Source organism: Ictidomys tridecemlineatus, chromosome 3 (genome assembly GCF_052094955.1).
Source record: "Ictidomys tridecemlineatus isolate mIctTri1 chromosome 3, mIctTri1.hap1, whole genome shotgun sequence".
Taxonomy (NCBI): Eukaryota; Metazoa; Chordata; class Mammalia; order Rodentia; family Sciuridae; genus Ictidomys; species Ictidomys tridecemlineatus.
In genome coordinates, this window is record NC_135479.1 from 2,822,507 (window position 1) to 2,845,360 (window position 22,854).

At 58.7% G+C, this 22,854-nt stretch overlaps 1 protein-coding gene across 7 annotated transcripts in view; it reads left to right on the plus strand.

Moving 5' to 3' along the window:
• The window catches only part of Rbfox3 (RNA binding fox-1 homolog 3), a 380,462-nt gene that overhangs the window by 38,078 nt on the left and 319,530 nt on the right, over positions 1-22,854 (plus strand). The window contains exon 1 of one of the 7 annotated variants that reach the window (XM_078041521.1): positions 17,752-18,077. The exons of the other annotated variants lie outside the window; for them this stretch is intronic. The gene's annotated coding sequence lies outside the window, so the exon portion shown is untranslated. Of the gene's footprint in view, positions 1-17,751; positions 18,078-22,854 lie in introns of those variants that run through there. 7 annotated transcript variants of the gene reach the window in all.

A 22,854-nucleotide genomic window follows, 5' to 3' on the forward strand; every position in this document is an offset into this window, starting at 1 on the left:
TCACATCACCACCATTGCTATCACCACCATCACCACCACCATCACATCACCACCATTGCTATCACCACCATCACCACCACCATCACATCACCACCATTGCTATCACCACATCACCACCACCATCACATCACCACCATTGCTATCACCACCTCATCACCACCACCATCACATCACCACCATTGCTATCACCACATTACCACCACCATCACATCACCACCATTGCTATCACCACCATCACCACCACCATCACATCACCACCATTGCTATCACCACCATCACCACCATCACATCACCACCATTGCTATCACCACATCACCACCACCATCACATCACCACCATTGCTATCACCACCATCACCACCATCACATCACCACCATTGCTATCACCACATCACCACCACCATCACATCACCACCATTGCTATCACCACATTACCACCACCATCACATCACCACCATTGCTATCACCACCATCACCACCACCATCACATCACCACCATTGCTATCACCACCATCACCACCATCACATCACCACCATTGCTATCACCACATCACCACCACCATCACATCACCACCATTGCTATCACCACCATCACCACCACCATCACATCACCACCATTGCTATCACCACCATCACCACCACCATCACATCACCACCATTGCTATCACCACATCACCACCACCATCACATCACCACCATTGCTATCACCACATCACCACCACCATCACATCACCACCATTGCTATCACCACCATCACCACCACCATCATCATCACCACCATTGCTATCACCACATCACCACCACCATCACATCACCACCATTGCTATCACCACATCACCACCACCATCATCATTGCTATCACCACCATTGCTATCACCACCATCACCACTACCACCATCAACATCACCACCATTGCTATCACCACCTCATCACCACCATCACTACCAACACCATCACCACTATTGCTATCACCACCATCATCATCACCATTGCTATCACCACATCACCACCATCACTACCAACACCATCACCACCATCATCATCACCATCACCATCATCATCACCATCATCACTATCACCACATCCTCACTATCACCATGACTACCATCATCATCACCCTTACCACCATTATCCTCACCACCACTATCATCACTGCTGTCTTCATTACTATCACCACCGTCATCACCATCATTATAACTATTACCATCACCATCATGTTCACCATCATTTCTGCCATTATACTATCATCATCACCATCATACTCTCCCATCCCTACCGTCATGCCATCACCATCCTCATAACGACCATTACCATGATCACCACCACCATAAGCACTACCCCCATCCCTATCATTACCACGTTCACCACCAGTTACTTACCATGGTCCACACAAGTGCTGGGTGCTTCATAGCTGGGTCCCCTGCCATTGTCACGACGGTCCTTGGGGGCATGGATGTTGTTCTCCTTGTGTGGAGATAAAACCTCTGCGGTACAGAGAAGCTGGACGGCCTGCTGGGGTCCTGCAGCTGGTGGTACAACTGGTGCCCCATCTGGGCTCTCACTGCTGGCCTGTGGCCTGTCTTGGTCCCCCACAGCCTCGTCCCCTTTGCTTTTTGTGGTGGTGCCATTTAGCTCCCCCACATCTAGCGAGGGCACAAGCCTGGGATCAGCGGCGGAGCCTGTCAGTTGTCCTCCTGTGACCCCAAGCCCTGGGCCTCTCTGGGCTGTGCTTTCCTGCCTCGTGGAGGAGGGCAGCTCTCCCAGGCCTGAGGGCTAAAGGGCCCACACTCACCCAGGCCCTCACACGGGGCCGGCAGAGGGAAGACTCACGTGTTCCTTTCATAGTCATGGGATTCTCTGTCACCCTCACATCACTGTCCCCTCCGTGGCGCTCCAGAGATTCGCACCTGATCCCTCTAAGTGTGAGACTGCCTCAGGTGCTGGCCGACAGAGCTGCGCAGGGGCGCCCCTGGCTCTCAGAGGCCAGTCCCAGCAGGCACAGTGTCCACAGACACAGCCCCAGGCCAGCTCCCCCAGCCTGGCTGAGCGCGGGTGGGAAGACTCCTGGCCGGAGCCCAGGGCCAGTAGGAGGGGAGTCGGAACAGCCCAGCGGAGCTTAGGATTCAAAAAGTTAGAGGAGGAACAAGATGGCACCTGAAGGGAGCCACCAACCAAGCTGGGAGGACAAAGAGGGAGCCGCTAAGAAGGACGGGGACGAGCCCCAAACAGGGGCTCCCAGAGGTCCACCAAGACCCTCCAGCTGATGTAACCAGGGAGGACGAGGAGGCCGGAGCACAGAGCCAGGGGTACCTGGGAGGTGTCACTCACCAGAACCCACCGATGGCCACGGAGGAAGGTCCTTAAAGGACTCCCACACGGAACCAGGTCTGATGCTTCACGGGGGATTCAAACAGACCTGTAAAGGGCAGGTCCTCCAGGGCTGATTAAACTGCTCCACAGCACAGAAGAGGGAGAGAAGAGCCACACGATGTTCAGGAAGTGAGAATAAGAGTTTTTAAAAATTTGACAAAGATCGTATAAAAATAAAATGACAGACTGGTCTCACTTATGAATATTGATGTAAAATTTTAAATAAAATATTGTAAAAGAGGATCCCAGCATTATGTTGAAGTAATGGCACCCTATGTCCACTTGGACTGATTCCAGGAAGAATTGGGAGTCTTCTTAAATAGTCCATCACGTTAATCAATATCAGGAGAATCATGATTTTTGATACTAAAATGGCGTTTGACAAAATTCAACATCTCTTTTTAATAAATGCTCAACACAGTAGGAGTTGGTGGGTAGTTTCTATATAATCATATCCCCAAGACATTCTTTTTCATCATGAGGAAATACTCAAGAATGAAGCAACGGTGGCCACCACATTTCTGCTACTGTTTCCCATCAGCCGAGCAGTGGCCAGTGCCAAGAGAGAAGAAGATAGATGTTGGAAGGAAGGGGTAGAAGCATTAACTTCTTGTAGGTGATATAATTGTGTACTTGGAGAATTCAAGACAACCTATGAAAACTTACCACTGATAAGGTAATCCAACTTTCTATTTATCTGTCACAGTCTCTACCATCCATCCCGCCTCCATCCAATACCAGAATTCTGAAGGTAGAAATGGCTTCCATTTATAATATCAAAAATTACATGAAACACCTAGGAGTAAACTTAACAAGGAAAATGCAAATTCCACATGTAAACTGCAACAGCCCCTGAAGAACACTTTCTACCCCTGCACCAACTCCCAGGGGAGCAGAGATGTAGAGCTGCTCACTCAGCAAATATTCCTTGAGAGCCTTCTGCACACCAGGTCCTCCCTAGGCCTGGGAGATGCAGCAGGCACAGGACACAAAACTCAACCCACGTGGCGCTTGCCTTCTGGGTGGGAAACCAGGTAAATAGGGGAAGTATGTTGGATCTTAGATCGAGATCCTTCTTAAGGCAAGATATGCAGCTGGGGAGGGCTGCAGGGTTGGGGGGGTCATGGAAGGCTTGGCTGTGGTGTGACATTTGAGTGATCATTTAAGCTGTTTACTGTTAACATTTTGTGTATTTTACATCCTAAACCAGCTCAGAGCTCCTTGTATTTCCTACAACATGCAGCCCTGTCATAAGAGGCTGATACACAAATCTGTTTGCAAATTTTGAAGACTGGATCTTTCTTTTGATATGCCAAACACTCCGTACTTAACCTTGGCCTTCCTGGTTGTCTCGTACAGCTACCTGGGAATCTTTTTTTTTTTTTTTTTTTCCTAGAATGGGAATCTACAAAACACATTATTCAGGATCCCCCCGCCCCCTCGCCCAGCCTCCTCAGCATCACCCAAGGACTTGTTAGAAACACAGTTTGCTTCCTACGTTAGACCTGCTGCATCTCAGGATCTGCATTTTAAATAAAGATTTGGGGCGCTTTGTATGCACACCAAAGTTGAAGAGCATTTCCCTCTTGCTCCTGGTTTTGTACTTTCTTATTTGGCAGAATTCAGGGTTGCGGGATGGAGGAGCCGCTGCCCTTGGAAAGCCACGTTACGGACGGCCACCCAGGGAGCTGAGACCCTCTTAATCTGTGCTGTCCAGTGTGGTAGCCACTAGCCTCATGTTGTGACCGTCCAGTACAGTTGGGGGTGGGGTGAGCTCCGTGGTAGGGTGCTTGCCTAGCTTGCGTGGGGCCCTGGCTTCCATCCCCAGCACAGCAAGACAAGCTCATAAACACCATTAAATATTCAGAGGTTTAGTTACAGAGATCACATTTTGGTGCTCAGTAGCCTCATGGGGCTCGTGGCCACCAAATTGGATGGTTCAGGTATAGAACATTCTTGTCCTTACAGAAAGTTCACCCGGGCAGCCCTGATCAAGAGTATCCAGGTGTTGGGGTTTAGGACTTTGGAACTGCAAAGTGAAATTCTCTGTGCTCTTGGTTCTGATAGCTCTTTGTTTCCTTCCATGTAAACAGAGCTCTCCGTCCATCTATCCACCAACCCATCCCCCTGTCCCTCTACCTGCCCATTCATATCCACCGTCCACCCCCTCCACCCATCCACATCCATCGTGCATTCATTCATCTATCCATTTGTCCATCCATCCATCCATCTGTCCATCAACCCACTTGGTCATTCCACAAATGCTCATGGCATGCACTGGTATGTTAATAAGCATTTATCGCATAAGCCCTGGAATGAGGGCTCCACCTGTCCTCAGCCTGCGCTGGGTGCTGGACATGCATGTGCCACGTTCCTTGCCACGCGTGTGTGGACTTGTGGGTGGGGCTTTCCGCCCCGGTGCTGGGTCCCAGGTCCTGTCTTGATTTAGCTCTCCTGGCCTCACAGGCTCCCTCATTCCTGCCCTTAGCTGGTCAGCAAGCTGGCTCCGTGGAAGAGGGCTGCCTCCCGGAAGAACTGTCCTCATGCTGCTGGGACAGGGACGGGAGGCCTTTGACCCCTGGCTCCCTGGCACCAGTGCCTTTCACCCTCTGCTCTGTCCCGCGTGGGACGGTCTCAATCCACAGTTGTGATCTGGCCCTGGGTGGGGGAGGCCTGTCCCCAACCCGTTTTGTCCTGGCCTGGGCTCTGAAGACGGAGTCTAACAGAGAACGGCTCAAGTGGGGACCCTGAGTGCTGAGCTCTGCCCTGGAAGACGGTGTCCACCATTTTTTTCCTGTGGTCTTCCCAGAACAGTGGCTTTTTAAAAAGTGGACACTTCATCTGTTCTGTCCCTAAGGCCTGGAGCGTCCCTACCTTTGGGGATGTTTTAGTTCTTCTGCTGGTCACCTGGCCCCGCCCTGGAGCCTCGTTCTCTCTCCCTGGCGTCCTCTGTTGGTCACTCGGAGTAGGTGCTGGACGGCAGCTGCCCAGTGGAATGCACAGGATGTGATTCCCTCTGCCCGCTGCCTGAATGTCCTCCAAAGTGAGGCACAGCTTTTCTGTCTCTGTGGGGTGGGCGGGGGGCGCTGTTTGTTTGTTTTTGTAAGTGGATCCAGAGGGGACAAGAGGGCTCGTTGGGGACTCGGCTCCCCAGCAGGGCACAGGGTCCAGCCCTGGCCCTTGTGCTTGTCCCTCCCCTGAGCAGCACACTGTTAATGGAAGAGAGGGTCACAGTGTCCCTGCACCCGCCTTCCACTGAGCCTTGCGTGAGCAAGGAGGGGACAGCCGGAGCTCCGGCAAGTGGAGGGACCAAGGACGTCCTGTGGGGGCAGCCAGAGGGCTAGAAGGCTGTGGGCAAGCTGCCCTTTGCCTCTGTTTGGACAAGTCTTGCTCTTGGGGGTGCCTGGAACCCAGGGCGGGAGCAGATGGGGGCTTGGAGTGCATGTGTGGCCACACCCCAGGAGTCGCGGGCCTCGGTGAGGACCCTCCCCGTGTCCGGGCCTCAGTTTGTCCACTTGTGGGACGGGGGTGGCCATTCGTGGGGAGGGACATGCAGCTGGTGCCCTGCGAGCACTCTTGCTCTCTGGGGTTCAGGACAGGGGCCCTCCGTGTGGGCAGGCTCTCCTCTGGACGTCCTGGATGGGCCCACCTGGTTCTTGCTGGGCAGTGGTGACATGTGGGAAGATAGGTCCAGGGTGACAGCCCCCAGGACCCAGACTACAGCTGTGACCTTCTGCATCTCCTCAAAAAGGATTTGCTTTACACCCATCATATGCCCTCTGCTCGGCACGGTGGCTTTGTGTGGGGAACCTGTGTGTGTGACACAAACGACCTGTCCAGTTAGCCTCCTGGGAGGACCGATGGGCCTTTGCATCCCTTCTATCAGTGGACACAAACAACCCCACCCTGCACTGTCAACCTTTGACCTCCAAGCCCGTCCACGCCCCACCAAGAGCCCCATCCGTGGGCCAGACCAGGAATGCCACGCTGGACTGGGCTGTGGCCAGCGGTGGACCTGAGCAGGGCAGCTGGAAGACATCTGGCAGGAAGGGGGCAGAGCGGGTTCCTGGGAGGCTTGGCTGGAGGCTCGAGGGGGTCAGGCCTCCCCGGGGAGGAATGAGGATTTCCCCGTTTTCAGGAGCCTTTGGAAGGAAAGGCAGGTGCTGGACAGTGGGCGGGCGGGAGGGAGGGCAGCAGGCATCTGCCCGAGCTGGACCGGGAGCCCTGCCTCTGGGCCCTGGGGTGCTGGGGCCGGCCCAGGAGGGGTCCTCCCACCTTAAGGGGCTTTCCAAGGAGCTGGTCCTGGGGTCTCACTCAGAGGCCCAGCTCGCAGCCCCTTCCTTTCTGCTGGATAGTTCTATGAGGGGCAGAGGAGGGGCAGGACAGGGGCCCGACGGCACGAGGTTCCGGTGGACTTCCTTCCTTTCTTTTTATTAAAAATCAGACCTATCCAAGAGGCTTTCAGCACTAGAGATGAAAGGCAGGGCAGCCGTCCACTGCCTCCTGTCCTCCTGCCCCTGGGTTCCTCGTGGTTTTTGCAGAACCAGAGGGAAGAGGGGAGAGTTATTGGTAGGAGACTCTTCCCCGCTTAATGAGGTGGTGGGCGGGGGTGTAGCGTGTTTTTATTTTATGTTATTTTTTTGTCCCTTGCTGCTTTGGGGGAGGGTGACAGTGTTGGAGTTGGGGTGCGGGTGTGTGGGGGAAGGTGTTCTCTTGGAGAGGAACAGTATGAGCAGATGTTACGCCCCCGTGTCTAGAAGGTGGGGGTGAGGACGGGCCTGGTTATGTAAGCCCGGGGGGGGGGGGGCAGGGGCTGAGGGGGCAGCCCTCGAGGAAAGCAGCGGGGGGCAGCCTGCCGGGCGGTGTGGCCTGGCGGGCACAGCAGGGCAGGTGGCGTGGACGGCGGGGTCGGCAGCAGGAGGAGGGGTGCGGGCGGGGTGCGCACAGGAGGAGCGGGGCGCTCCAGGCCGTTCAGGGGGACCCCTTATCTCTGTTCCTGCCTCCCCTGGCCTCCTCTTCAGACCCTGCCTGTCTGTCGATTCCTCCTCCCGATCAATTCCCAGCCACCAGGGGACAGGCTTCTCCGTCTCCACATTCCCTCCAGCACGTGACCGCAGAGCCGCCCAGGATGAGGGGCCCAGGCCCCAGCTGTCCCGAGCCTCACAGCCTGGAGGGTTGCCCGTCTCTCGAGGTTCTGTCTGTGGTCAGGGGGAGACCCGAGCAGGTGACTCTCAGCAGTGGCCAGCAGCGGGGGGTCCAGGATCCTGCTGTGCTCAGCTTCCTCACTGGCATCCTGAGCCACCGTGAGCCTCACTGCCACCTCCCACGCAGGACGAGCCACTGAGGCCCGGGGTGGGGTGTTGAGCCCTCTTCCCGGCGTCCTCAGCACACTCCATCCTGTGGACGTCTCAGCGGCTGGCCAGCTGCCCTGCCTGCTGCGTTCTCCAGCTGCCTGGGGACCCCTCTGTGCTGGCTCGCCCTGCTTCCTCCCTGCCCTGCTCTGCCCACGCTGGCCGCGTCTTCCCAGGTCCATCCGTAGCTCGGCATGATCGCTGGGCAGTAGCCAGCTGTCATCCTGTGCGTGGACTCCAGCACCATCTGCACCCATGAGATCATGGGCTTCGTCCCGGGACCCGGGACGGCATGCACTCGGGAGCTCCCTCCTCTGGCCCCGCTCACCCTCATGGGTTGGTTTCTGTTATCGGCTGGTGTTTGTTTCTTCTTGCCAGAGGCCCTGAAGAAGGGGGAGTGGGTACCAATCAGGGAGAAGGTCGTGGTGTGCAGTGCGGAGGAGCCGTGGCCGCCCAGCGTGAGGCGAAGGGCCGTCAAGCACCAGCTCCCATCTGGGGGTCCTCTCCATCAGGAGGGGAGGGTCTCCCCTGGGGGAGCCGGGCGTTGGTACGCGGGGCTCGTTTGCCCGGGGCTTGCTGCGGGGTTTTGGGCGGCCCGAGCCCCTGCTGGGGAGGACAGGGATAATGAACCTGCTGCACGGAGCTGCTTCCTGGACACACTGTGCCGCCGCTGTGGGCTCCTGGTGTGGGGAGACGCTCAGCAAGGCCTGGGGAGGGGTTCTGAGGATGGTCTTACGGGGAAGTCGGCCACCTCCGAGGGGGAAAGGCACGAGGGGAGGGGTTGCTGTCCTCTCCTTCGCTGGGGACATGCACCAGGTGGCCTGTGGCCAAACAGTGAGTTGTGGGCTTGTGTTGGTCTTCTGCAGGAGACAGGGTGGCACGGGGAGGCCCTTCCTTCTCAGCCAGAGTGGCGGCCACCAGCCACGCGGGAGAACCGTGTGGCCGAGCGTGGTCAGCCTGAGGGGGGAGGGCCGCAGGTGCAAGAGGCTGGTGGGTTCTCACTTCCCACACAAAGACACACGTCCCGTTAATATTCATTTGTTCATTTTTGGTACCAGGGATTGAACCCAGGGGAGCTTTACCACTGAGCCACCTCCCCAGCCCTTTTTTATATTTTATTTAGAGACAGGGTCTCACCAAGTTGCTGAGTTGCTGAGGCTGGCTTTGAACTTGTGATCCTCCTGCCTCAGCCTCCTGAGCTGCTGAGATTAGTGGCATGCACCACTGCGCCTGGCCCTGTTAATGATTTCTTATGTGGATTATTATTGACCTGAAATAGTTCTCCTATACTGGGTGAAGTAAAAATATTAAATCAGTTTCACTTTTTAAAAACAAACCCTTTAAGAAGCGATTACTAGGAAACCTTACATCGCACCAGTGGCAATTAGCTATGTACAGTGTGACCTATTGGGTGGAACTGGTCCAAGCTCAGCTCCCAGGTGGCCCCGAGGTGCCCCAGGACTAGCATCCACCACGCCCCTCTCCTTGGCTCCCAAGTTCCGCCTGAGGGAGCCTGTGGGTGATCCGGGGAAAGCCACCAGGAAGCGGAGCAGCTGCCCTGGAGAGGGCCCGAAGCTGTCTGTCTCTGGGTTTGTCCCAGTTAGACACCCCTGGGGTTTTCGGGAAACACCCTCTGGCTTTGTAAATACCCATTAAAAAAATAAAAATAAATCCATTATTTTGTCAACCTTCTCAACACCCCGAGCTTATGAAACGCCTCTCACACGGAGGTCTCGGAGCTCTGCATAATAAGAATGCATTAAAAAAATAATAAAAAATCCAGCCTGCCCGGAGAGTCGGAGAGCCCCAGAACGGGCTTGGGCTTCTGCAACAAGACACACCGAAGCCCAGGCCTGGGGCTGGTGCGTGGGGCCCTGGGGAGAACCTGTGCGAGCTGCCCACCTGGTGGTCACGGGAGGAAGCACCCCTTCTGCACCCCAAGCTGCGGTCATCGATGTCAGGTGTCCCTGAAACACAAGCAGGACAGAGAACCCAGGGAACTTCTGGGAGCAGGAGAAAGAGAGGGGCTGCAGGACCCGCGGCAGGACGGAGGTCTCCCCACGGAGCCGGGGTCCGACCTGTGCACAGGGCCCGGTGGCTCGGCCGTGCGTGGACTCCCGAGGAGGGAGGCCCACGTTCCCTCAGGTCCCTGGCTTCGGCTCACCTGGAGCCTGGAGCGAGAGCTGGCAGGGGCACAGGCCGCGGCTCCCCGCGCCCGCTCGGTTGCTGTGGGCATTTTTGCGCACGGCGCAGGTGGTGCATTGAAAGCCTCTCTTATTTTTATTTTTCCATTTTTGACACTGTCCTTCAGTTCCTCTTCCACGCTCCCCGTTAAGCTGTTAAATCACTCCATTTATTTAGTGCGAGTGTTTCTGAGAGCTCATTTTTATCTTGGTGAAAACCAGGCTTGCTCATGGGCACATAATGAAATTGCATAAATATACCCTTAGCTTGGAATCTAATTTATTTTTCCTGTTCATTATGGGGTAGAAGGCCATTATGAAATGTATAACTTTTTTTTTTTTTTTCCAGTGCTGGAATTGAAAGGCTGTGGCTTGGGTTCTTTTTATTCTGCTGATTTCGTCCTGATTCAATTTAAAGCTGGTTAGGGCTCAAACACTGGAGCGTAATTGACAAAGATCAGTGTGGGTTGTAATGCTAATGTCTTGTCTGCGGCTTCCACCACTCAACAGGCTGTGGGTTAAGGAGCAATGCCAGGGGAGGGGCCTGGGCCTGCCGCGGGGAGAACTTTCTCCTGGCCAGTCCACACATGCCCTGTCTCAGTCCAGAGGGGACTGAAGTAGACTCCAACGGCCTGTGCTGGACTAGGAGGGCCGGGGACATGGTTGACCCTAAAGTCTCAGAAAGGCTTAGAGAGTCCTTGAAGGACATGCCACCTGATCTGTGCTCTTGGAGATGGGAGTACCAAGATGCAAAAGCTGAGCAGCCTGAGATCTGCCTGCGGCGGCCAGGCCCAGGGCAGGAGTGGCGCTCCCTTCCAGCCAGCGCCTGCCCACGGTGACTGTGAGATTTCATGGGAGCTGCAGGCAGTCCCCTGGAAGAGCGGCTCAGGCACTCTGCATGGGGCTGGTGTGCTGCGTGGGAGGAGGGCAGAGGGACACCTGGAGACAGGGAAAGTGGTGAGACGTGGACAATCTCAAAGTGGGGTGGCTGATGCGGCAGCCCTGACTTCCTCCCTTGCACCTGGGCCGCCTGCAGTCCACCTGCCCGTGCTTGCTGACCGCCTTCCACGCGCTGGGCATGCTCCGGCTCTGACAGCTTCAGAAAGCTCCGAGTCCTCCTGTGGGCCTCCAGCAGGAGGTGTAGGTGAGGCAGCCCAACTCTCAATAGGAGCCAGGCCAGACCCTGTCGTCCCACAAGTGCTCAGCCCAGGCCCAGGGGTGTCCTCCCGGAATGGTGAACGACAACCCCGCAGTCTGCACGTGATCCCCAGGAGAAAGGGGGACCATCCTGGGCACACCCTCGTGAAGAGCAGGAGGTGGCAGGTGCCAATCGGGGCTGCAGAGAGCAGCCCTGCTGTTTCTTCCTCTTCCCGCCCTCGGAGGGAGCTGCGGGATCCCACCAGGGGGCCCAGTGCGTCTGGATTTCAGATGGATGACAGGTGTGTCCCCAGGATGGCACCGGACAGCCACCAATGAGAAACAAAACAAACGACCTGTTGTTTTACTGAGATCCACGTCTTGCTGGTCACCTTCCTTGGAACAGCAGCGGGAACAGAGCCTTCCCTTTGGAGTCTCTCCCTGAGCCACTGACAAATTCCGCAGCATCAGTTATAAAAGTCACGACTTATTCATCGTGTTAGCTCCCAGAGAGGAGAACTGCCTCCCCCTCCTCAAATCCACCCTTCAGTGGAGGCCTCTTCTCAAGCCCACGTCTACGTCGCCCCCCACGACAGCTGTGCCCGAGACCCTTAGCTTTCTTGGGGAAAATCCCAAAGTAGCCCACTGGGGCAAAAGTACGTATATATTACTTTACAAAAGGTCCCAAGTATTTACAGGTCTCTCACACTAATATGTGGGGACCATTTATCCTACACTTATACCAACATTAGCTATTACTTCTTTTTAAAAAAATATTTATTTTTTAGTTGTAGGTGGACACAATACCTTTGTTTTATTTTTATGTGGTGCTGAGGATTGAACCGAGTGCCTCACCCATGCTAGGCGAGCACTCTTCCTCAGAACCACAACTCCAGCCCCTAGCTATTATTTCTTATAATGTTTTTTTTTTCCAGGTAAAAGTATACAAAATAGCTCATTTTAACTTGCATTTTTTCTAACTCTAGGAAGGCTGAGTCTTACATTGTTTCTTGGCCATTTGTGTTTCTACTTTTGTGAACTGCTTAATCATATTCTTTCCGTGAAGTCTTCTTATTAATTTCAGGGTACTCTTTACATATGGGCATACTCAGGCTTTGGATACTTCTCAGGGTTGGGTTTGTTTCTGGAGCAGTGTGATCAGACCATCGCCGGATCTCTGGGTTTAGACCTCAGCTTTCTTGTAAAAGTGGCCTTTGGGGTCTCATAAGATTTCCCATAGGTACATCCTATAGGGTCTCAGAGATGTCCCAACCCCACATGAGTATCTTTCACCTGCTGATCTCATCCTGAAATTCCTGGATTTGAAGGAAAGGTGTGTGGCTTGAGAGCCCCAGTTAGGGCTGCCCTGGGTGAGCCACTTTTATTATCTTGCTATCATGGTGCCCATGGAGAGCTCGGGTCCAGGGCAGGCAACTGGTCCTTGGGAGACAGGCAGGGGGCACGGAGGCTCTCCTGCTGTGCCTGGGCTCATCTGCACCCCCCCTGAGTCCATTCTGGAAGCCTGCAGGGCCGTGGCTCAGGGGCTGTAGGGAGGGGGAAGGGGGACGGAGGGGAAGGGGGACGGAGGGGAAGGGCCTAGCCCCGAGCCCACTGCAGTGGGAGCGCTTGTGCATGTGCCCACCCACTCAGCAAGGCCAGCCTGCGGGGCATCACTGGTGGGAGGCACTCAAAGCCACAGGAGGTCGGCGCTGGAACTGGGAGGGTGGCGGGTGCGACAGCCTGTGAGGGAGGGTGGACGGCCTCTTCCCTGGGAAGAGGCCGGACAGGACCCATGGAGGGGGTTCCAGGGAGACGGGGCTTGAGTCCGTCTGAGGGAGTCCAGTGTTCAGCAAGGCTCAGGAGGAGTGAGGACCCTGTCCCCCATCAGTGGGGCCTGCTGCCGTGGGCCATCTTGTGTCCCCACGTGTCTGACCCCCGAGGGAGGGACCTTGAACGTGGTCTCTGCAGGTGTAATAGAGACGAGATCATCCCGGGTCAGGGTGACCTCGATCCCAAGACCGCTGCCCTGGTAAGAAGGGACACGGGCACCACAGGGGGACGAGGCCACATGGTGACGGAGGCAGAGCCAGGAGGAGCGCAGCCACAGTGGAGGACACCGAGGAGCGCCTGCCGCGGAAGCTGAGCGGGACAGAGGGTCCCCCGAGAACCTGGGGGGGTGGCAACCCCAGACTCTGGCCTCTGAACTCTACAGGATGAATCTGGGTGCCTCAAGCCCCCGAGTTCGTGGCAGTTCATTAGCCGGGTGGCAGGCCAGCTCACCTTCTGGGCCCTTCAGAGCTGACCCAGGGCAGCAATGGGACATCTAGGGCCACACCGCCTGACCCAGGGCCAGAGGTGGGACATCCAGGGCACACCGCCTGACCCAGGGCCAGCAATGGGACATCTAGGGCCACACCGCCTGACCCAGGGCAGCAATGGGACGTCCAGGGACACACCGCCTGACCCAGGGCCAGCAATGGGACGTCCAGGGCACACCGCCTGACCCAGGGCCAGCAATGGGACATCCAGGGCCACACCGCCTGACCCAGGGCCAGCAATGGGACGTCCAGGGCACACCGCCTGACCCAGGGCCAGAGGTGGGACATCCAGGGCACACCGCCTGACCCAGGGCCAGCAATGGGACGTCCAGGGCCACACCGCCTGACCCAGGGCCAGCAATGGGACATCTAGGGCCACACCGCCTGACCCAGGGCCAGCAATGGGACGTCCAGGGCCACACCGCCTGACCCAGGGCCAGCAATGGGACGTCCAGGGCCACACCGCCTGACCCAGGGCCAGCAATGGGACATCTAGGGCCACACCGCCTGACCCAGGGCCAGAGGTGGGACATCTAGGGCCACACCGCCTGACCCAGGGCCAGCAATGGGACGTCTGGGGCCACACCGCCTGACCCAGGGCCAGAGATGGGACATCCAGGGCACACCGCCTGACCCAGGCCAGCAATGGGACGTCTAGGGCCACACCGCCTGACCCAGGGCCAGAGGTGGGACATCCAGGGCACACCGCCTGACCCAGGGCCAGCAATGGGACGTCCAGGGCCACACCGCCTGACCCAGGGCCAGCAATGGGACATCTAGGGCCACACCGCCTGACCCAGGGCCAGCAATGGGACGTCCAGGGCCACACCGCCTGACCCAGGGCCAGCAATGGGACGTCCAGGGCCACACCGCCTGACCCAGGGCCAGCAATGGGACATCTAGGGCCACACCGCCTGACCCAGGGCCAGAGGTGGGACATCTAGGGCCACACCGCCTGACCCAGGGCCAGCAATGGGACGTCTGGGGCCACACCGCCTGACCCAGGGCCAGAGATGGGACATCCAGGGCACACCGCCTGACCCAGGCCAGCAATGGGACGTCTAGGGCCACACCGCCTGACCCAGGGCAGCAATGGGACATCTAGGGCCACACCGCCTGACCCAGGGCCAGAGGTGGGACATCTAGGGCCACACCTCCTGACCCAGGGCCAGAGGTGGGACATCTAGGGCACACCGCCTGACCCAGGGCCAGCAATGGGACGTCTGGGGCCACACCGCCTGACCCAGGGCCAGCAGTGCCCTCTCCATCCCCCTTGGGGCCAGCTAAATTCTGGCCATGAGTGGGAGTGTGGAGAGAGAACCCTGTGGAGGTGGGCCTCAGTGGCTGCTGGCCATGGTCAGGGTGCAGAGGTGGCTGAGTGGCCCCTGTGGGGAGGGCCAGCCCCCTTCCAGCAGCCGGTTGGGATGGAGGGAGCAGGGGCCATCCCGGGGCCCTCCCCTCTCCTCGGGGACCCAGCATCTTGTTCCATGGAGTGGGCCGCAGGCTGTGTGGCTCAGAGACGCAAACGGCCGGCACCACAGGCTTCCCGGGCCCAGAGTGGGGATGGCTGTCCCCGACACACAAGGCCACCCTGACCGACTGCAGTGGGCACTATGTCCTCAGGACGACTGGCCTTCCTGTCCTGCTCTGTGGCCTGCAGGTGATCCGTGAGCCCAGGGAACCAGGGGCAGCAGCTGGGGCACGTTTGGTGCTCTGGGTTACCTGAGGCCTGGCACATGTGGGGTGACTCGATGGGGTGACGGGGACAAGAGTGAAGGAACAGCAGGCGGAAGGCAGCGGCCTCCCTGGGTGCTCTCCAGAGGCCGGGTGGGAAGAGCTCTGCCGGGAGGGCTCCAGGAGCACGTGGTGACCGACTGGCCACTGAGACAAAAGAGCGTCTTCCGGGGGAGGGGAAGGTGGGCTCAGCTCCCAGGGCCAGTTCTCGGCTTCTAAGGGGCCCAGGGCCCCAGAGCGTGCCCCAAGCTGGGGCCCTGACCGCTGTCTCCCTGGGTCTGGCCTCCAGGCACCTGGCAAGCTGAGTTCCGTGTGGGCCAGGGTCCTCCTGTGTCTCTGTGCTCGGCAGGTCGTCCCTTCACTAAGCACAGGGAGGAAATAAAGTTGACTACAGGGGAAAGGTCGGATGCCTGGCAGGGTGCCCTTCTCCAAGCACAGATTGCTTCTTCCAGGGACACTGCCTCCGAGTCTCGTGGGTCTAGGGGCTGGCTGGTTCGGGCCGTTCACTCCCGGTTCTGGGTTTCCAACCAGGCTCCAGGGACCAGCAGTGTGGACGGCCCCTGGCTGCTCCTGGTGCTGGTGTGGCGGCAGAGCCCAGCTGAGCCGAGGGACATGCCGCCTCCCCCTCAGCAGAGCTGTGTGAGCCTCGGGGACCCCCTGGGATTCACTCCCGGCCTCCCTGGGTGCTGCTCATGGTCCCTCCTCAGGGAACGGCCGGCTGTTGAGGCCACTCAGTCTTCAAGCCTTGAAAATATCTTATACAACTTCCAGTAGGGAGGGAAGGTCAGCCCCTGGAGCAGTCAGCCGTCCCCCTCTGAAGAGGCCACCAGCCCCGGGCAGCCAGCTCCCTTTAGAGTGACATGTCCTCCAGTCAGATCTCGTTGTTTTTTTTTTTTTGTTTTTTTTTTGTTTTTTTTTTTTGAGATTGTAGAATTTGTACTAAAGAGAGAAACGGAGTTTGTTTCCAAAGGGCATTTTTATATTTAATGCTTAGTTGCGATTTTCTGTGTTGGAAAATTGTCCTCAACTGTCCTTAGCTGTCCTTTTAGTATCTTTTGGCTAATTCAGTCATTAAAAAAAAAATGACATTGTAAAAGAGTACTTAATGATCTGGTATGGTCTATGGTTAAATGGAAAAGACATTACAAAATGGTATGTACAGTATGATCCCACTTAGTACCAAAAATACATATTCTATGCATAGGGAAGTCTGGGAGTGTATATATGCTCAAAATGTTAACACGAGTTATTTCGGGTTAGTGGGATTATGGGTTATTTTTATTTTCTTCTTTTTGCATATGTGTAGTTTCTAAATTTTGTGCAGTGAATATGTATAACGATGATAATAAGGAAAAAATTAGATCCGCGGATCTTGCCAGTGGCGGCCTGAACTCCCTGACCAGAGAGAGTCGGGCCACCCCCCTGAGCTGCAGGCTGCCAGGGGCCACTGGGGTCCTGGCGGGGGCACACTGAAGCCCCCGAGTGCCCCGCTGGGCAGGACCGTCGCTGGCTTTGGTTACTGTTGAAGTGGTGGGAGCTTTTCGGAAAGTCCCCGGACCCAGGCAGCGGGGAAGCCGGACTCAGAACCCAGAGGGACCACCCTGACCGCAGAGGCAAGCGGCTCACGCATCGGAGCAAGGCAGGTCCACCCTGGTACCTCCGAGGGCCCATGGGTGGGGTGGCAAGGTGTGGGCGTGGCAGGGGAGGGGCCAGCACCGTGTGGGCGTGGCCTTGGGAGGATTTCTGCAGGGGAGGAGGGCGTGGCCTGGGGACTCTGGACCGCTGGCCTGCGGGCCCTGGACCTGGGCTACAAGGGAGATTGGATGGAGGCTTCCTCGCCGCGTGGAAATAGCCTGGTTGCGTTCAAACCCCAGGTGCCAACGGCTAGTGCCGAGAACCCTCTCCGAGGCCAGTGATGAGATCGTTAAATAGAATAAAGAGGGAAGCACCTGGCCTGTGGCTTGAATCGGGGCAGGGCTGAGCAAGGATCCTGGGCCCCTTCCCGTGGAGGGAAGTCGGGGGCCTGCTCTGTGTCAACCAGGGACCCCCTGAGGACCCTCGAGTTCCAAGGACGTCAACACCAGACCGCCGGGGTCTCTTTCCGTAGGAGCCACCCTGATGAAGCCACTGAGCGGGACAGGGCCCTGCCTTGAGTCCCAGGATTCTGAAAGTCGTGCGCAGGGGCTGAGGCGGTGCCTCTGGCCTGATACCGGGTTTCCAATGTCATCGACATTGAGGAGAGCAGGACCAGGGTCCCAGGAGGGCCTTTCCTGGGCAGTGAGCTCTGGGTGGCAGCCTCGGTGCCTCCTGAAGGCCTGGGTCCCCGTGGTGGTCCCGTGGGCCTCCCTGCCTGCGGCCTCCTCCTCCCGCCTCCCCCAGACCACCCCCCCCACAGCGCACATCTCTCCGTGGGCCCGGCTGCGACCCACCCCGCGCTGCCCAGGCGGTGCAGTCCCCGCCTGCAGAGGGACTCTGCTGCGGGCCAGCCCCACTCTGCCTTTAGGACCTGCTGGGACGAGAGGTCCACAGAAGGGAGCCTCGCTCCTCTCCTCCTCCCGCAGGCTCCTGTCCTGATCTACTCCACGTGGCCTCCTCTGCTCCAATGACCGTGTGCCATCCTGGGGGGTCAGGTGAGAGGAACCAGAGTGATTCTGGGGCTGCCGGCCTCAAAGACACGAAACAGAGGTCTCAAAGAAACCCCAACACAGCCTGGGGCCATTTGTATTCAGGTCTGCCCCACTTAGTGCAAACCTGGGCCCTGACACAGCAAAACGTGGGCATGAGTCATCAAGTCACAGGAGGACCCTCCGATGGAGCAGCCTCCTCGGGCACGGGAGCGGCTGAGGCCTGCTGAGGAGCCTCTGGAGTGGAGGAGCTGGCCAGCGGCCTGTCGCTCGGAGACGAGGCGGATCACCGGGAGCAGGATTGGATTTACAAAAACTGGCTGGACATAGACTCTCAGGAACCCATCTGGCTGGAGGAGAGGTAGAGCTGTTCCCTTTTCAGACTCCCGGGAGCTTATGTTCCGGGGAGACTGGGTGTGTGTGCTGCCAGAAGGGGCTTTATTTTTAGCCGCATGTGAGAAGGGGAGGGTCCGGGGGAGGCGTCCCAGGCTGGCGCTGGGACCTGGCCTCAGAGGCCTTTTTCCTTTTGGGAAAGGTGCTCTCTCCTGCAGGCGCCTGCGTGGGCTGCGATGTGATGGTGTGAGCGGACTCCCGCCTCCCCGGGCGCTAAGATGAATACCAAAAGCAGCCAGTCTGCACGCTGCTAAATTTGCAGGGTGCCTGTCCTCTGCCGGCTGCTTTGAAGCAAAGCTCCTAGGGTGGCAGGAGGCTGAGGCCGGCCAGGATGGCAGCCGCTGCCGCCTGGGCCCACCGGCCTGCTCGTGCCTCCTGCCCCCACACCCTCAAGCAGCCTCCTTGGGGCCTCAGGGCGCGCAGAAGCTGGCAGGAAGGGGTGGGCACCCTGCTGCAGGCCCTTCTGGGTCCCCTCCTCCTGCGGCAGCAGTCTGTGGCTCTCACTGGGTCTGGGCTGGAAACGACGGCTGTGCTTCTGTCAGCCTCTTCCAGGGCCTGCTGGTTCTTCTGCCAAGTAGCAAGAGGGCTCGCCCACCCTGATGGCGAAGTCCCAGGCCTGGTGTGCCCTGGCGTGGAGGGTACCAGACCCCCACCCTGCCCCGCTGCTGACCACCATGCGATTCAGAGTCCCCTGTGCCAACGGACCTCTGTCACAATGCCACCGCCTTGGAGGAGCTGCTCCTGAGCCCTGTCCATTCTCTGGGCCCTGCGCACAGCTCACGAGGACGCGCCATCCTCTGTCATTCTTGTCCTGTCTGGGCTGTGTCATGGTCCCCCAGTCCTACCATGGTCACTGAGGGCCGGGATGGTCTCGTCCGTCTCTGCGGCCCCAGGGCCTGCTCACGCGGGCAGGGAATGGAGGACCCTCCACGCTGCCTTGCAGGGCTGGGTGGACCCTCGGTTCAGAATTTCACGAATGGAGTCCACCCCAACTCAAAGTGAAGCACTGTCAGTCGGCCCCAGGCAGCAGTGGCCGGGCCCGCGCTGGGGAAGGCCTGACCATGGGTTGTAGCCTCTCAACCGCAGCAGGACGGGATGCTTCGCCATGTTGGCTGGACGGTGCTGGGTGTGTTTACTCACGAGAGCTGAGGGCAGGGGAGCGTGCGTTATAAACTGGGATTGTCAGTTGTCACCCCCTCCCCAAGCACAGCAGGACAGCTGGTCTCAACCCCGCTGGGCAGCAGGGCTGTGGGCCTTCTAGACCTGCAAAGCCAGAGGGAAGCCGGCTGGAGCTGTGGTGTCTGGACCTTGCGGAGGAGAGGGCCGTGTGCACGAGGACGTGGGCTTGGACAGTGGGTTTGCACAGGCTCCGGGGACGGGCCGCGGACCCGGGCCCAGGAAGGCTTGGTGTGGGGTGTGGGGGGTCTCACTGCCTTGGCCTTGACCAGTCGTCCTCGATGGCCGCTGGACAGTCCATTGTAGACTAGAGTTTCTCCCTGCCTTGGCTTCTGTCTCAGAGGGTTCTGCCTGGCTGCATTTTTATCTTTTCTCTGGAATCTCCTGAGTTTGGGTTTCCTGTCCTGAGTCGCACGAGGAAAGTTCCAACTCTTGGAGGCACTGTCCCTCTTTTGGAAATGTCAGGTACACAGTGCAGGGGACTCGGCTGGTGAGGGCTCCCCGAGGTCCACCCTGTCCACCTGGCTGCACTGCTGATGCCCTCCTGGGGCGAGGATGGGGTCACCACCTGGCTCCTCTCTCCCTGGGGGATGCTGGGTGCCCTCCGTCTTCGTAGGAGGTCAGAGTGGGCGGGCGGGTGTCCTGGACCCAGGGCTGCAGGCATTCCTGTGGGGGGCCGGGCTGCGATGGCGCAGGTGTAGTGCGTCTGACGGCCTCTGCTGCAGGGCTCAGCTCTGCTGCTGTAGTACACAAGTGGCCGTGGGCAGTGAGGGCACAGGTGGCCGTGAAAGTGTCCATGATGCACCGTTGGGAAATTGGACGAGCGGGTTCCTCCCCGGCTGTGGCTTGCAGAGCCTGTTCTAGAACCTCTGGGGCGGGAAAGGCCCGTGCCCACTGCCGTCCCTCTGGGGGGCGAGCTCGCGTCCTTCCCCCTCTGCCTCCCACCTGCAGCTTGTCCTTCACCGCCTGCCTGGGCGTGCTGCAGACCCAGGGACACCTCCCCAGGGCTCCGGCTCCTGCCCTTCTGGAGAAGGCCCTTCTTTGACTCACGTCCTCTAACTGGCCCGCGCCAGGTGCCCCTGGACTTCCCACAAATCCCGCCTCCCTTTCACGGGCCACTGTAGTGCCCAGCTCCTCCTCACCTCAGGCCAGGCCACCGCACCGTGGGCACCATGCCCCTGCCAGCTGCCCGCCCCTCTCTTAACCTTGGTCCTCTTCTCTGTAAGACTCCCCCTGACCCTCTCTCTCCTGGACACTTGCAAACGCAGGACCCGGAGCTGCGGGGCTCCCCCTGCGTTTCTTCCTGCCTTCCCGGGAAGGGACAGGACAGCAGATCTGGCTTCCGTGGAGTCCATGGGGGGAGGGAGCGGACACTTGCTGGGCCCCGTAGCATGTGGTCAAAACAAAAAGAAAACGAACCCCTGCAGCCTGCATTCTATTTTGAAATAGCCGTAGACTCCTGGGAAGTGGCATGGACAGCGTGTGGCACCCTGGTGGCCTTCGTGGGCTAAAGGGAGCTTGTGACAACAAAAGCATCCTTGAGTGTTGACAGGGTCTTGGGGGAATAGCAGGGGCGACACTCAGTGGGGTGTGGTGCCCGCCCCTGCCTGCCCCTGCCCCTGCCCTGTCCGCTGGACCCTAGTGGACACGCCCGCCTCATTCTGCCAGGTGCCCTGTGGGCTCCTCCCTCTGCAGGGCTGAGGGCACGGGGGTGCAGTGACGCCCCCCAGCAACGCCAACACTGAGACCGGCAGAGCCCCATGGGGAGGGGGCTGTGGGACAGCCATGCCCCCCGCGATCCCTTCTCTCCCGAGTCTCTGTGTCCTCTCCTGGTAAGGACACTAGGCCTCGTGGTCAGACCCCCGCTCCCACACAAGCTCGTCTTCAATGACATCCCCTAATAAGCCCACATTTCCAGGTTCCAGGGTGAGGACTTCAGTTTAACAGTTCAACCCCCGGCAACAGGGCTGGAGGAGGGGAGCGCCCCGGCCGGGCGTCTCTTGCTGGGACCCCAGGCTGCCCTCTGTGTTGGGGAGCCCCTCCCGCTCGGCCGCTTTAATGAGGTGCAGCCTGGCCTCACCGAGAGGCGGTAACAGGCACACTCTTCTATTATTGTGGCTGCCAGCACTCCAGGACCAACTGGGTTTACAAAAATAAAGTCGCATCATCTGCTGCCTGTACCGCATCCCCCTAAAGCAGGTTATTAAGGGGAAGTGGGGGAATCGGAGGCAGATGGAGGAGCCCTTGATTTGCATAAGGTGCCATTTCCATGGCTCGGAGCCTCTGGGAGGGACTGATGTATAGAAATACACACACGTAAGCCCGCGGCTGGGGAACAGAGGCGCACCCATCAGCCCCCGAAATAGACACAGGAGAGCCGGCCGGGCCGAGGGAGGCGCAGAGGGTTCCAAGCGCAGCCCCAGATGCACAGAGTCTGGCGCACTCTGGAGCCCGGCCCCCGCCCCCCGGCTCCCTTTGAGTGTAGAGACTTCAGCTCCAGGGATCTCGTCGGCATGCCAGCAGGACGGGCGTTTCCGAAAGACCTGGCTTTTCTCTCCTCTCTCAGGAGGGCAGAGAAAAAGAAGAGGGGCAAACCCGAGAAAGGGGAGCGTAGTTGGCAGCAGGCTGCCTGCAAGATGCCGCGGGCCAGAGGCGGGCGCTCTGGGCCTCAGGTGCAGGCAGGGGACGGCGAGGAGGGCTGGAGCCCTCCTCCGTGGGCCGTTGAGGCTGGAGAGGAGGCCGGGTCCAGCCAGGAGAAGGGAGGCTGAGGTCAGGAGGCCACAGTGGGCATGGACAGCGGTCTGGGGCCCAGGACACGGGTGGAGGGGCCGGCCTGCCTGGCTGCAGGGCTCATGGCAGGAAGGGGCTACTGTGGGTCCCACAGCGGATTGTTCCAGATGCCCTCTCAGGCCTGCTTCTCCCCTGGAGCACGTGTGGGGGGAGGCAGGGTGAACCCAGGACTGTACTAAACCTGCAGCAGACGAGGGATGCGTTTGCCCCCTGACCCTGGACGCCGTGTCAGGAGCTGGGTTCAGAGCCCAGGCTGCGTGCAGCCACGGGGGCAGGGCCAGACGGCAGTGTCCTTCCCCTCCCCGTGGCGGACCCCAAGGCCCTGCAGATCAGGTGCTTCCTGCTGTATGACCTGGCTCAAATGGCGCTGGGACCACCCTGGCATTTGGGCCACGACCTGCCGTCAGTCTTCGCTGGTAACTGTCGGCAGGATGCATAGCACCCTGGGGTGACTCCCTGGGGGCTGGTGTCACGGGAATGGTGACGGGACACATGGATGACAGTACTGGATCCCTTCTTGGGAAGGAAGTCGTGTGGCTCAACGTCGCAGATTGGACCGCTGTGTCGCGAGCCTCTTGGGTGCCACTGCTGGGTGGCGACCCTGGTGGTGGCCGCAGTCTGTGCTGGCCACACTGCTCCCTCCGCGGTGCCTGCCTGTCACCAGGAAGAGGCTGCGCTGGGCGGCGTTCTCCCAGGGGCTGCTCAGTTAGGTCTCCCCTGTGGGTGGGGAGTGGGAGCGGTGGCAGACACCGCCCGGCTCCCGTCCCCTGGCTGTGGCT